Source organism: Notolepis coatsorum (genome assembly GCF_963971535.1).
Source record: "Notolepis coatsorum genome assembly, chromosome: 5".
NCBI classification, from domain to species: domain Eukaryota; kingdom Metazoa; phylum Chordata; class Actinopteri; order Aulopiformes; family Paralepididae; genus Notolepis; species Notolepis coatsorum.
The window spans coordinates 20,380,430-20,394,370 of NC_140169.1; the positions used below are offsets into that span (position 1 = coordinate 20,380,430).

Consider the following 13,941-nt stretch of genomic DNA (forward strand, 5'->3'; position numbering starts at 1 on the left):
GCACTACAAGACTTGCTGGAGCATTTGTTGATATCAGGAGCTATCGGTAGCTAGCCGGCTAAATACCGTTAGACAATGCCTACTAAAAGTGAATAGTTGACTGGGTAATTTTGTTTAAACAGTAACGATAGCTAGGTAGCTAACGTTAGCTCAGGTCGAATGCACTATCTAGACTCAGCAGAGGAGGTCCGCCTCCTCTGTTTACAAACTCTACACGGGTACGGGCGGGGCTAGGGAGGAGGAGCAGTTTGCAGGTCCTGTGCGTCTGAGACAAGCGAGTGAGATATCCACTTGATCAGTTTCCGCGATCGGCGAATATGACTAATTATCGGAATTCCCCGATCGCATATTTATACTAATTATCGGCCGATAACGATCGGTGGCCGATCGATCGGGGCATCCCTAGTTACAATGTACAGTTTCTGACAGCTGGGCTCGCGAAATAATGTTATGGCGTTATGAGTGAATCTGGTCCTCATTTGGATAAATAAGTATTCGCGATTAGTGAGTGGCAAAAAAGAAAATGCGCATTGCGTGCGTTACCGGGGCCAATCAGGGGAATGCGGAAGCACTCTTGGGCTGCCTTTAATATAGACGCCTTCAGCGCTTGTACTCTGTTTGAGGCGGGGCTTCGGGGCTTGTACTCTGTTTGCTGTGCGTGGGCGGGGCGTCGGGGCTAGTACCTTGTCTTGTTTGATTGAAAATTTTATTAACAGATTGCAGAATGGGTACAGTACAGTACAGCTCAATACATACAATTGTTAAGGGGAAGCAGACCAGAGAAAGACTTTCGTCTTGTTTACATCAGGGTCCCCCATTTTCAATTCATCATAACATATATGACATACATGACATACAGATAGACAGTACTGCTACATCTATACATTTATGACATACCAGATTTGCAAATACAGTACTGTTTGTGATACGAAAAGAGTCCAGAAAAGAGAGTATATACATTTGACATAGAAACTGTACATTGGAGGAGGTTGGGGGGGGGGGGTTGGGTAGGAGGAGTGGGTGGGGGACACTGTACAACTGAACAAGCAAAACTGTACATTGGAATATTGACAAGACCATACTTGGTCATTTACTGTACATTGGGGGGGGGGGTTGTGTTAGGACATTTACAGGGGCCAGTTTAGAATTGCAGTCTCCCGTAGGTGTTTTGAGAATGTTTTTGAAAGTGGGTAGTGATTCACATTAGGGATGCACCGAAAGTGTTTGGCCGAAAATGGCAAAAAATGGCCTTTCGGCTTTCGGCCGAAAGAGTTTTTTCACCGAAAATATATCACCGAAACAGAAACAACCTAACAACCTCGCGTGTTGTTGTGATGATGTCGCGCTGTCGGCAGTCGCGCTGTTTCTATGTAAACTCTGCGCGCAACGCGTCCAATAAATGCGTCTTTAACATGCTTTATATCCTTATTTACTATATGCCGCGGTTAATCACTGAGTGATCTAATATGCATATTATTCGCGTGTTGTTGTGATGATGTTGCGCTGTCGGGAGTCGCGCTGTTTCTATGTAAACTCTGCGCGCAACGCGTCCAATAAATGCATCTTTAACATGCTTTATATCCTTATTTACTATTATGCTGCGGTTAATCACTGAGTGATCTAATATGCATATTATTCAGAGCGAGAGGGGGGGGATTGTGTTTCTCACATTGACGCTGTCTGTCTGTCTACTGTGCCGAGTCAAGCGAGCACATTCAGCTGGGGACTAGAAAGGTGCGCTCAGTAGAGCACAGATGTCCACTGCGCAGCCAGAGAAAAGATGGAATTAATGTACTGTATGCATTCAGAGGTGCTGAATAAATGTTTTATGGACCCATAATAGTGATTATTTATTATTTAAGTTAAGTTTTGCCATAATCATATATTTTTCCATAATCATAATGTTCCACAACATTGGTAAAAAAAATTCTATTCTATGAATCATTTTCAGCCTTTCGGCCAACTGTTTTCTATTTTCGGTATCGGCCAAGAATTTCCCATTCGGTGCATCCCTAATTCACATTCCTTTACAGCTTTGGGTAGGGCGTTCCACATTAATGTGGCATAATTGCGAAACGTGTTTAGTCCCTTGTTTGAGCCGAATCTGGGTTTAACATGATTTGTGGAACTCCCTCTGGTGTTGTGATCGTGGTACTCACTGACCTTTGGGAAGTATTTTGACATGTACATGGGTACCTTGGTTGTGTAGTGTATCTTGTAGACCAGGCCCATTGCAAGTTGCTGTACTCTATCGTCTACTCTAAGCCATCCTAGGTTGTCAAAGTGGGCAGGGGTGAGGTGGGTTCTAGGAGTAAGGTCAAGCAGTAGTCTGACCAGTTTGTTTTGAGATGTTTGTAATTTTGTTTTTAGCGCCATTGAGGTGCTTGGTACCATGAGGTAGGGCTGGGCGATATAACGATAAATATCGCGATATATTTTAATAATCGATATCGAACAGTGACATCTCCTTAGCAAATGACCTCAATACCTTCTATGCGAGGTTTGATGCTGGTAATAACAACACCAGCTCACAAGCCACGGCAAAAGGGGGGGGGGGGGGGTCGGCTGCTGATGGAGGCGCAGTGTTCAGGGTAACAGAGCATGAGGTGAGGCGGACCTTTAAAAAAGTGAATATCAGGAAGGCAGCAGGTCCGGACGGCATCCCCGGCCGCGTCCTAAAAGTCTGTGCCGACCAACTGGCCCCAGTATTCACTGACATATTTAACCTGTCCTTAGAACAGGCTGTCATCCCCACCTGCCTGAAGAAGTCCACTATTATCCCTGTACCCAAAAAATCCAAGCCTGCTTGCCTCAACGACTACCGCCCTGTAGCTCTCACCTCCATAGCCATGAAGTGCTTTGAGAAGCTAGTAAAGGGCTACATCTGCTCCTCCCTCCCCATCAACATGGACCCCCTGCAATTTGCATACCGCCCCAACAGGTCCACGGAGGACACCATAGCCCATGTGCTGCACACAGCAGCATCACACCTGGACAAGAGGCAGGGGAACTATGTGAGAATGCTATTCATCGACTACAGCTCGGCATTCAATACCATAGTCCCCTCCATACTCATAGCCAAGCTCAGGGACCTGGGCTTGGGCTATGACCTCTGCCAGTGGGTCTTGGACTTCCTGACTGGCAGACCCCAGGTGGTGAGAGCAGGCAACTGCACCTCCTCATCCATCACCCTCAACATAGGGGCCCCCCAGGGCTGTGTTCTGAGTCCCCTCCTCTACTCCCTGTACACACATGACTGTGTGGCTCAGCGGAGTAGCAATACAATCATCAAATTTGCTGACGACACAGTGGTGGTGGGCCTGATCTCTGCCAACGACGAGAGGGCCTACCTGGAAGAGGTCAAGGTCCTGGCGGGATGGTGCCAGGAAAACAGCCTCTCCCTGAACGTCAGCAAAACAAAGGAGATGATTGTGGACTTCAGGAGGTCGGGGGTCAAGGACTACAGCCCCCTCAGCATCGACGGGGCACCGGTTGAGAGAGTCAACAGCTTTAAGTACCTCGGAGCCTACATATCCGAGGACTTGACATGGACCACACACATTGACAGTGTTGTGAAGAAGGCACGACAACGCCTCTACTTCCTCAGGCGCCTAAGGAAGTTCCAAGTCAGTCAGAAGATCCTTAAGAACTTCTACTCATGTACAATAGAGAGCATCTTGACCGGCAACATCACCTCCTGGTTTGGGAATAGCACTGCACAAGACCGAAGCAGACTACAAAGAGTGACACGTTCAGCCGAACGCACAATTGGAGGGGGGCTCCCCACCCTCCAGAACATTTACAACAAGCGTTGCAAGGGCAAGGCTAAGAGAATCATTAAAGACTCCAGTCACCCGAACAACTGCCACTTTGAACTGCTGCGGTCAGGCAAGCGATACCGGAGTCTCAAGGCGAGCACAGAAAGACTCAGAAGAAGCTTCTATCCCCAGGCCATCAGGCTGCTAAACGAACAATGAATGAACACTACACAACAACAACCACCAAACGCACATAGCACACACATCCACACTCACTTTAAACAAACACACTGTAGCACCCACTCCCCACACTTTATATTTATTGATGAAGGATTGCACTACAACTCGTACACCTTACTGTAAATTGTACCTAAAATTGTACCTCATCCCATTTCTGCTTTGCACTAGATAGTACTGTACATTAGTACACTGCATAGTATTGTATACTAGACAATTCCGTGCGGGGGAAATTGTGAAAGTGTGGGTGACGCCTGTGCACCGCCGGCCAACGGGGGAGAGGGTCTCTCGCGAGTCTCTATGACAAACGGTTCAAAGGATACAAAAAGGGGGCGCGGCCTAAGGATCGGGGGAGTGGTCAACATAGACCAATCAAAGAGGATATCCCTACTGAGTGCAATGACACAACCCGCAACACTATTACACTATTACACAATATTACACTATTACACACTATTACACACTATTACACACTATTACACTATTACACACTATTACACACTATTACACTATTACACTATTACACACTAGGGGTGGACGGTATGGCCTAAAATTTATATCACGGTATAATTTGAAGCATAGACGGTAACGGTATATATCACGGTATCAGTGTTTCTGTTAGAATAATTTGTTTTGCCTGATAGGCAGGCTATATAAAGAATGACATCCTCAAGGCATGTAGATTTATAATATTTTAACTTAAAACTAGGCTACTTTTGCGTATAAAGTCATTATATTCCAAATAAAATAAGTCCCGAGTCGAGACTCCTGCTCCCATTGCAAACAGCGGGGCTGGATTTTGCTAGAAGCATATGTAGCTGCAGAGCCGCAGAGCGAATTGAATTGAATAAGAATCGAGACAAAGGTGCCACTCATCCTCAGCTTTAAGAATTGACAATTGTGTCAACAAATTGACACATGTGTCAACAAATTGACACATGGGTCAACAAATTGACACACAAAATGCTTAGAGACGATGGGGGTCAGAACGGCGCAAGGGTGGGGGGGGCGCTGTTTGACGGGCCTGTGACCAGACCTGAAAGAGCCACTGGCTCTGCGGCTCTGCAGCTGCATGCTATTCGCAAATCCACTGCTGCACGCCTTCCTCCCGGCTCCCGCTGCTGCCGTCGTTATCATAACACTACACACATATCGTAATGTTTACAGCAAACTGTAGTTGATCACCAGGTATGTTTTATTAACGTAGAATAATTCATATAAGAAAAACGATAGGGACATCTCTTACCTTTCTCCACTGGTTAAAAATGCCAGGAACTGAAATTGAAACTTGCTGTGCGCCACGGTGATATGTGTTTATTATGAAATGACAATTGCGTGTTGACACGCCCACTGCGCGAAGCCTCCTAAATAACTTTTTCCAGTTTGCACATATCTATAATCTATGACTAATTCTATCTATTTTTAGGGGCAAATGCGATTGAAATAGTCGCGCTGTGGTTACATGACGTCATTGCTATTTTAGAGCTGCTCTACCGGTTAAACGGTATAGTCAAAATCCATACCGTAGAGCAAATTAATACCGTTTATACCGTATACCATTTATACTGTCCACCCCTATTACACACTATTACACACTATTACACTATTACACACCATTACACTATTACACACCATTACACTATTACACACCATTACACTATTACACACCATTACACTATTACACACCATTACACACCATTACACACTATTACACTATTACACTATTACACACTATTACACACTATTACACACTATTACACACTATTACACACTATTACACTATTACACACTATTACACACTTTTACACTATTACACACTTTTACACTATTACACACTATTACACACTATTACACTATTACACACTATTACACACTATTACACACTATTACACACTATTACACACTATTACACACTATTACACTATTACACTATTACACTATTACACTATTACACACTATTACACACTATTACACACTATTACACTATTACACACTATTACACTATTACACACTATTACACTATTACACACTATTACACTATTACACACTATTACACACTATTACACACTATTACACACTATTACACACTATTACACTATTACACACTATTACACTATTACACTATTACACTATTACACACTATTACACTATTACACTCTATTACACTCTATTACACACTATTACACACTATTACACTATTACACTATTACACACTATTACACACTATTACACTATTACACTATTACACACTATTACACACTATTACACTATTACACTATTACACAATATTACACTATTACACACCATTACACACTATTACACACTATTACACTATTACACTATTACACACTATTACACTATTACACACTATTACACTATTACACACTATTACACTATTACACACTATTACACACTATTACACTATTACACACTATTACACTATTACACCGAGTACAATGGCACAATCCGCAAGTCTCTACGACAAACGGTTCAAGAGATACACTGAGGGGGTGTGGCCTAAGGGGGCGTGGTCTAAGGATCGGGGGAGTGGTCAACATCGACCAATGAAAGGTGGTCAACATCGACCAATGGCACAATCCGCAAGTCTCTACGACAAACGGTTCAAGAGATACACTGAGGGGGTGTGGTCTAAGGGGGCGTGGTCTAATGATTGGGGGAGTGGTCAACATCGACCAATGAAAGGTGGTCAACATCGACCAATGGCACAATCCGCAAGTCTCTACGACAAACGGTTCAAGAGTGAGCCATGAGTCACACAGGTGAAGCAATCACTATGACTTGCATATTTTCTATCCAATGCATTTCTATGGAGGCAGATGCATGACTGCATTGTCACATTGATTAAAAGAAAACTATAAGAGATGAAGCGTTGTGACTCGCACAGAAGCACTACAACGAGTAGGCGAAGGGTTGTGCGCGACATTGTGGCATTCGTGCGATATTGTGGCACTCCTTCGGCGATCGGAACAGAAGGCTAAAAAATAGTGAAAAAATAGATTTCTAGAGTGCGATTGCATGGCGGTCAATGGGGGGGAGAACCTTCAAACAAATGGTCGGCAGTTGAGATAGAAATGTCCAATTCCATTTATTTTTCTTTTGTGAGCGGGCTGACAGCCGTGTCATCGTTTTGATGTGTTTGTTTTATTTCTACGTCCAAAATTGAGATCACACTCGCAATTCACCCAAGGTAGGGGGAAAAAGATTATTTCAGCTGCTACACTCTAAATTGCAATGCATTCCCAATGGGACCGAAATTTTACCGTTTAAAGTCGATTCGTAGCCAGACGTGTATTGGGCGCGAACGCTCTGGCACGAGTTTGTTGTCAAAATCGGTGGAATAAAGAATAAAGAAGAATAAAAAGAGTATAGATATGTATAGTGTGGGGGCGGCTAGGTGGTGTAGTGGTCTAAGGCACTCGCCACCAGTGTGGAGACGCTAGGATTCGCGTGTTCGAATCCAGCTCTCCACATTGTTTTTCAGTTTGGCTGGTCGTCCGCAGTAATACACATTGGCCGTATTACGGGGAGGGAAAACTGAAGGGTGGGGATCGAACGTTGTGAACAAGCGACTCCTACAAGTCGGTTGGTGCGCCTGCGCAGTAGAATCAGGAAGTGTCGGGGGCAGCGTGAGCCTCCCACGCGTTACTCCTCGACACTAAGAGATCGAGCTGCGCAGGTGAAAAGATGCGGCTGCTGTTACCTCAAGTACCGGAGGGGACTTGTGCTATGTATGACTTGGTCCACATTGCAGCCGGCTTGTGGGAGGCAAGAAACAGCGTTCGTGACAGGGGAGGGTTGAATTGGATGATACGAAATTGGGATGGGAGAAAAATATAGAAAAATGGGAGAAAAAGTGGATCAAAAAAAAAGATATGTATAGTGTGGGTTGCAACCTGGCTTCGCCAGGTCACCCACACTAATTATATGGTAACTCAGAACATTGTACATATGTCTATACCGAACACTGTGACCTCATTTTTCTTCTTCTAAATTACATGCTATATTATGTTATTTGATACTATCCTGTCTAGCACAGTCTCTGGAGCGTAACAGTAAGAAGTAGGGGTGGACGGTATAAACGGTATAAACGGTATGAATTTGCTCTACGGTATGGATTTTGACTATACCGTCTAAACCGGTAGTGCAGCTCTAAAATACCAATGACGTCATGTAACCACAACGCGACTATTTCACTCGCATTTGCCCCTAAAAATAGATAGAATTAGTCATAGATAATAGATATGTGCGAACTGGAAAAAGTTATTTAGGAGGCTTCGCGCAGTGGGCGTGCCAGCCCCTACCGCACGCATGTAAACACGGATCTAGTAGTCTAGTGGGACGGGACACGGGAGCTCAGCTGTCGGCGGCGTCTCCCTGAGCTAACGTTAGCTTAGCTACCGTTACAAAATGACCCAGTCAACTATTCACTTTTAGTTTAATACATGATGAGGCATTGTCTAACCGAACGGTATCTAGTCGGCCAGCTACCGATAGCTCCTGACATCAACAAACGCTCCACAAAGTCTAGTAGAGAGAGACGTGTGTGTGCTACCTGTTAGCCGTTAGCTCACGTTAATGCAAGTTAGTTCACCGTTCAAAACGAAATGTCCCATTGAACTAAATAATTCACTGAGGCGTTGTATTAACGTTATATATCCGGCTTAGCCGGATAGCTCCTGATATCAATGTCTTATAACACTGATTCGATGCGTATTCGAGCTGAGGGCTTGCTAACGTTATAATAGGGTCCAGGTGCAGCGCCGGAGAATCCTGGCCGTAGCTCTGCTCGAGGCTACTCGAGTATAGGTCCAGGTGCAGCTCCGGGGAATCCTGGCCGTAGCTGGAGGCTACTAGAGTACACACAGACAGTGGAGCTTGTTGCGTGGTGGCGATGTCTCGCAGATAATACAAGTACAAGTCTAATTATATAATATATATATTTTATAAAAAAAAAAAAATTATAAAAAATTTTTTTTTATCAAAAACGATGATACCGTGATATATACCGTTACCGTCTATGCTTCAAATTATACCGTGATATAAATTTTAGACCATACTGTCCATCCCTAGTAAGAAGCATTTTGTATGAAAGTATTCTGTACTTCTGTATGACAACTATTAAAGAACTTGAACTTGAATATCGAAATAAAAAAAAAATAGGGCAGTTTTAAAACCAGAGACAGTGGACAGACTTGTCTTTCTTGCCTGCAACTTAAAGTAATGGCTTTGCTTGTCCAAATGACAATACTGACCAAATTGAGATTTATTTTTCTCTTGTCCATTTATTTTGTTTGCTTTCTAATTTAAAATACAGTTTGAAACCATCTGTACACAGTAGGCTATGTGTGCTAGCAGAACTAGACTCGAGTCATGAGTCACGGTGCACATGTGCGGTGGTTTGTCCACCAAAAAAGCGCCAAAAGATCGAAAATAAACTAGCAGAGCCAGAACTGTTCAACTCCCCTGGAGCCACAGCCAGCAGAGAAGCCGGTTTACTTTAGCTTTTAAACCAGCTGCAGCCTGAGAACTGGAGTGTGAGGGGATGTAACACTAAAGATGGCGGCAATGACAAAGAATTGCTGCAAAATAAACATACGTCTGTTGTTTAAATTTTATTTTATTTGTATACTTATAACAATTTCGATAATTATCGATATCGAGAAATATTATAACATTATCATATCGTTATCGCGATATGATTTTTTTCCATATCGCCCAGCCCTACCATGAGGTGCATGCATAGTCGTAGTACCCTTGAATGAGTGCTCCTGCCATAGTCTTCAGGGTATTCTTGTTTACCAGTGAGGAGATCCGGTACAAGAATCGTGTTCGTTGGTTGACTTTTTTTATTACATTGGATGCCATTTTGTCACAGGAAAGATTTGCCTCTAGGATGGAACCCAGGTAGGTAATTTCGTCTTTCCTTGTGACAATATTGTCACCCACTGTAACTGAGAAGCCGTCGGTCTTGCTGAGTTTGTTATTTGAACCAAAGAGAATGGACTCCGTTTTGCCCATGTGTAATGATAGTTTGTTATCAGCAAGCCATATGCAGATTTTGCCTAGTTCTGAGCTGAGGGTTTTTTCAACCTGTAACTTGTTCTTGTCAGAGACCAGCAGGGCTGAGTCGTCCGCAAACAGGAACAAGTTGCAATCACAAGCTGACGACATGTCATTTGCATAAATTAGGAACAGTAGCGGACCTAGTATGCTTCCTTGTGGAACACCACAGCTCACTGTGAGGGGGGGGATAGGGTACCGTTTACCTCCACCATCTGCTCTCTCCCCTCCAGGTAGGATTGCATCCAGCTCACTGATAGACATATCAAAACCAATTTCTTTTAGCTTGTCAATCAGAATGGTGTGATTGACAGTGTCGAAGGCCTTTTGTAGGTCCAGCATGACCATGCCGCAGTATTTGCCTGCGTCCACCTCTTGTTTGATGTGGTCGTTTAAATGGAGAAGGCATGTGTCAGTGGAGTGGGATGTTCTGAAGCCAGATTAGAATTCGTAGATTAGATTTTTTTCCGCAAGCTATTTTTCGACCTGTTCGTTTGCTGTAAAAGCCGGAAGTAGTCAGTTTGTGTTGTTTATTTTTAACCCTAACCTTAACCTTAACCTGCAACACAGAAATGCAAATGCTGTCGAGTCCTCACTGCTTGTTAAAATAAACAGCACAAACTGACTACTGCACAGTCAAACAGAGTACAAGCCCCGAAGACCCGCCCAGACGTTGGGCTTGCGGCTCTGCAGATATACCCTATTGCGCCAGGCAGCACCAGACAACAATTAAACACCACTGTTAAGTTAGAAATAAACACGTTGTGCCTTTCAGACACATATCACTAACAGTTAATACCTGGGTTGTGATCAAACGATGATAGAGAATGTTTTTGGTTTATACTTAGACAGAGATAAACGTTTAGGGGACGTAGGGCCATGTGTGTTTTTAGATGGATGCTACGGTGTGTTAGCATCATGCTAACTTAGTTAGCCAACTGCGGAACCAGCGTCGGTCCTTCCGCTCTACACACTAACATCGAACAACAGCGTTCTCTTTACGTTCAAGGGGAAGTGTGATTTGTTTCAATCAACCCTTTCGGATGTTTCCTTACCTTGTTTGTGGGAGTTTGTGTGATTAATTATAGCTGCTACCACGGAGCAGTGCCTGAACTAGAAACGCGCTCCTCCTCTTCCACAACAAGCGAACACACTTCCGGGTCTTCTTCTTCTTCTTCTTCTTCTTCTTCTTCTTGTAAGTTTCCGGCGGACTACGCGTCTAGGCGTATTGCCGCCCTCCACAGGACAGAGGGAGCACTATAGATTTCCAGCCCTATATTCTATTATACAGCCCTGCAGCAAGCAGGAACTGCACAACAGCACTAGCTCTCTCTTGGTGGTTCTCACCCAGGCCTAGAAATGAAGGCAAAGAGAAAGAATTAACTCCCTGAGAAGAAAGAACTCTAAAGAAGGAATTTCGCTGTTCTCTATACTTAATACAATCCCTCAGGACATGCTGCACTGACTCCACCCCCCCACATTCACATAACCCAGAAGGATGTTTCCCTACTGTACACAACGTCTGATTAAGCCCACAGTGCCCCAACCGTAATCTACAGATTACAACTGAGTCTCTTCTAGCCCCCCCAAAAGGGGCCCCCATCCTCCTGACAGAGGGCTGGATAGAATAAAAGTGCCTCCCCTTGGTCTCCGAGTCCCACCTACACTGCCACTCCCTCAAAACCCCCTCCCTAATTTTCTCCCTCAGCTCGGCCCCCCCTAACTGTACAGACAGATCCGGGGCCATTCTACCTAATGAGCCTTTGGCTAAGCCATCCACTATTTCATTCTCTACCACTCCTGAGTGCCCTGGGACCCAGCAGAACTTTACCTCACAGCCAACCTTCTCCAGCCTAAACAATACCATCAAAATCTCCTGAATCAGGTCAGGCCGAGCCTTTGACTTGCCCTCTCTCAAGGCCACCAAAGCCGCCGCTGAGTCAGAGCACAGAAGAACCCTCTCCGGCTTGACATCCTCCACCCACCATAATGCCCAGAGGATAGCCAGCACTTCTGTCACAAAGACTGAGCTCCCATCTGAAATCCGAAGCCCAGCCCGCAGATCCCACTGGGCCACATATACTCCAAACCCAGCCCTTCCAGAGACAGGGTCCCTGGACCCATCAGTGAAGACCCCCAGGTACACCTCCAGTTCCAGTTTTAGGAAGGATTCCACATCCGCCTGAATCCCATCCCTATCCACCTCTAAAAAGGACAGGTTGACATCCCGCTCCTGAATCAGCCAGAACGGCACCGGAGTCCAGCTCCTACAAGGAGGTGGGTCCTCCTGAACCAGCCCCAATTTACCAGCCCATTGGTTCACCTCTTCAAAGAAAGGCCTGCGCTTGACCCTACCCCCCGACTCCCATGACCCCTGAAGCAGCCGCCTAGCAGGGAAGGCCAGGCCGGAGGCGCTCAACTTCACCCAGTACTGTAGCCCTAACTTGACCCGCCTCAATGCCAAGGGCATCTCACCCATTTCGACCAGCAGGCCAGGGACCAGAGAGGACCTAAAGGCTCCACAACAGAGCCTCAGAGCCCTCGCCTGGAGAACGTCCAGCCTATGCAGAACCGTCACAGAGGCCGCTCCATAAATAAAACACCCATAATCCATATAAGATCTTAACATCGCTTGATAGATTAGGGTCAAGGACCCCCTGTCCGCCCCCCAGTCACACCCTGCCAGGCACCTCATAGTGTTAACGACCTTCTCACCCTTATCCACTAATTTGCTGACATGAGAGGACCAGGTCAACCTCTCGTCTAGCCAGACACCCAAGAATTTAAACTCCTTCACCCTAGCCAGTGGCGCCCCATAAATCCTTAGCCCCCCCTCCGGGAGCTTCCTTTTAAAACCAAAAATCATATACTTGGACTTTGGGGCCGAAAGCCTAAAGCCCCACTTCTCCCCCCAGGCTTCCACTGAGTCCAAGGCTTTTTGGACCTGCTTTATCACATACTCCACGTTCCTCCCTCTCTTCCACAAGGCCCCATCATCCGCAAACAAAGACTGCCCGAGCCCCCCCTGCACACCACTGAAAATATCATTTACCATCACATTAAAAAGAACCGGGCTAATTACGCTCCCCTGCGGGGTGCCGTTCTCCACCTCCACAGTATCCGAGCAGACGCCCCCAACCCTGACCTGAATAGTCCTCCTTCTCAAAAAATCCTGAATCCAGTTCAGCATCCTGCCCCTGACCCCCAGGTCGAACAACTTAATCAGAAGCCCTTCCTTCCATAGGGAGTCAGAAGCCCTTCCTTCCATAGGGAGTCATAGGCTTTCTCTATGTCAAGGAACACCCCCACCACCACTTCCTTGTTCACAAAGGCCTTCTTGATATCCTCCTCCATGACTGCCACCGCCTCCATGGTGGACCTCCCCACCCTAAACCCATTCTGGAACTCTGACAATAGACCCTTGGTCTCTAAAAAGTACACCAACCTATTGGTCACCATCCTCTCCATAATTTTACAACACACCGACGTCAGAGCAATAGGCCGATATGACGCCGGGTCAGATCCCCTTTTCCCTTTTTTTCAGCACCGGCACTATGACTGCATGCTTCCAGTCAGTCGGAAGCCTCCCCTCCTCCCATACCTTACCCATCAGTGCCAGAACCTCCAAGAGAGCCCCCTCCTCCAGATGCTGAAAAAGCTCGTAGCCCAGACCATCCTTCCCAGGAGTAGTTCTTGCTCCTGCTGCAATTGCATCCTTTAGTTCCTTTAGAGAAAAAAAGACATTAACTGGATTAACATTATCTAGACTCCACTCCAGCTTCCACTGATTGTCTGCCAGGAGCTCCCTCCTCCTCCTACTCCTCTCCTCCCCGAGACTCTCAGAACTATGAACAGCCCTGAAAGC

General features: G+C 45.5%; 1 protein-coding gene across 1 annotated transcript in view; it reads right to left on the reverse strand.

The window, feature by feature from the left end:
* Positions 1-11,220, reverse strand: part of cwc22 (CWC22 spliceosome associated protein homolog) — a 152,939-nt gene extending 141,719 nt beyond the window's left edge. Inside the window, exon 1 of the mRNA XM_084314720.1 lies at positions 11,132-11,220. The gene's annotated coding sequence lies outside the window, so the exon portion shown is untranslated. The remainder of the gene's footprint in view (positions 1-11,131) is intronic.
* Positions 11,221-13,941: the final 2,721 nt, after the last annotated feature.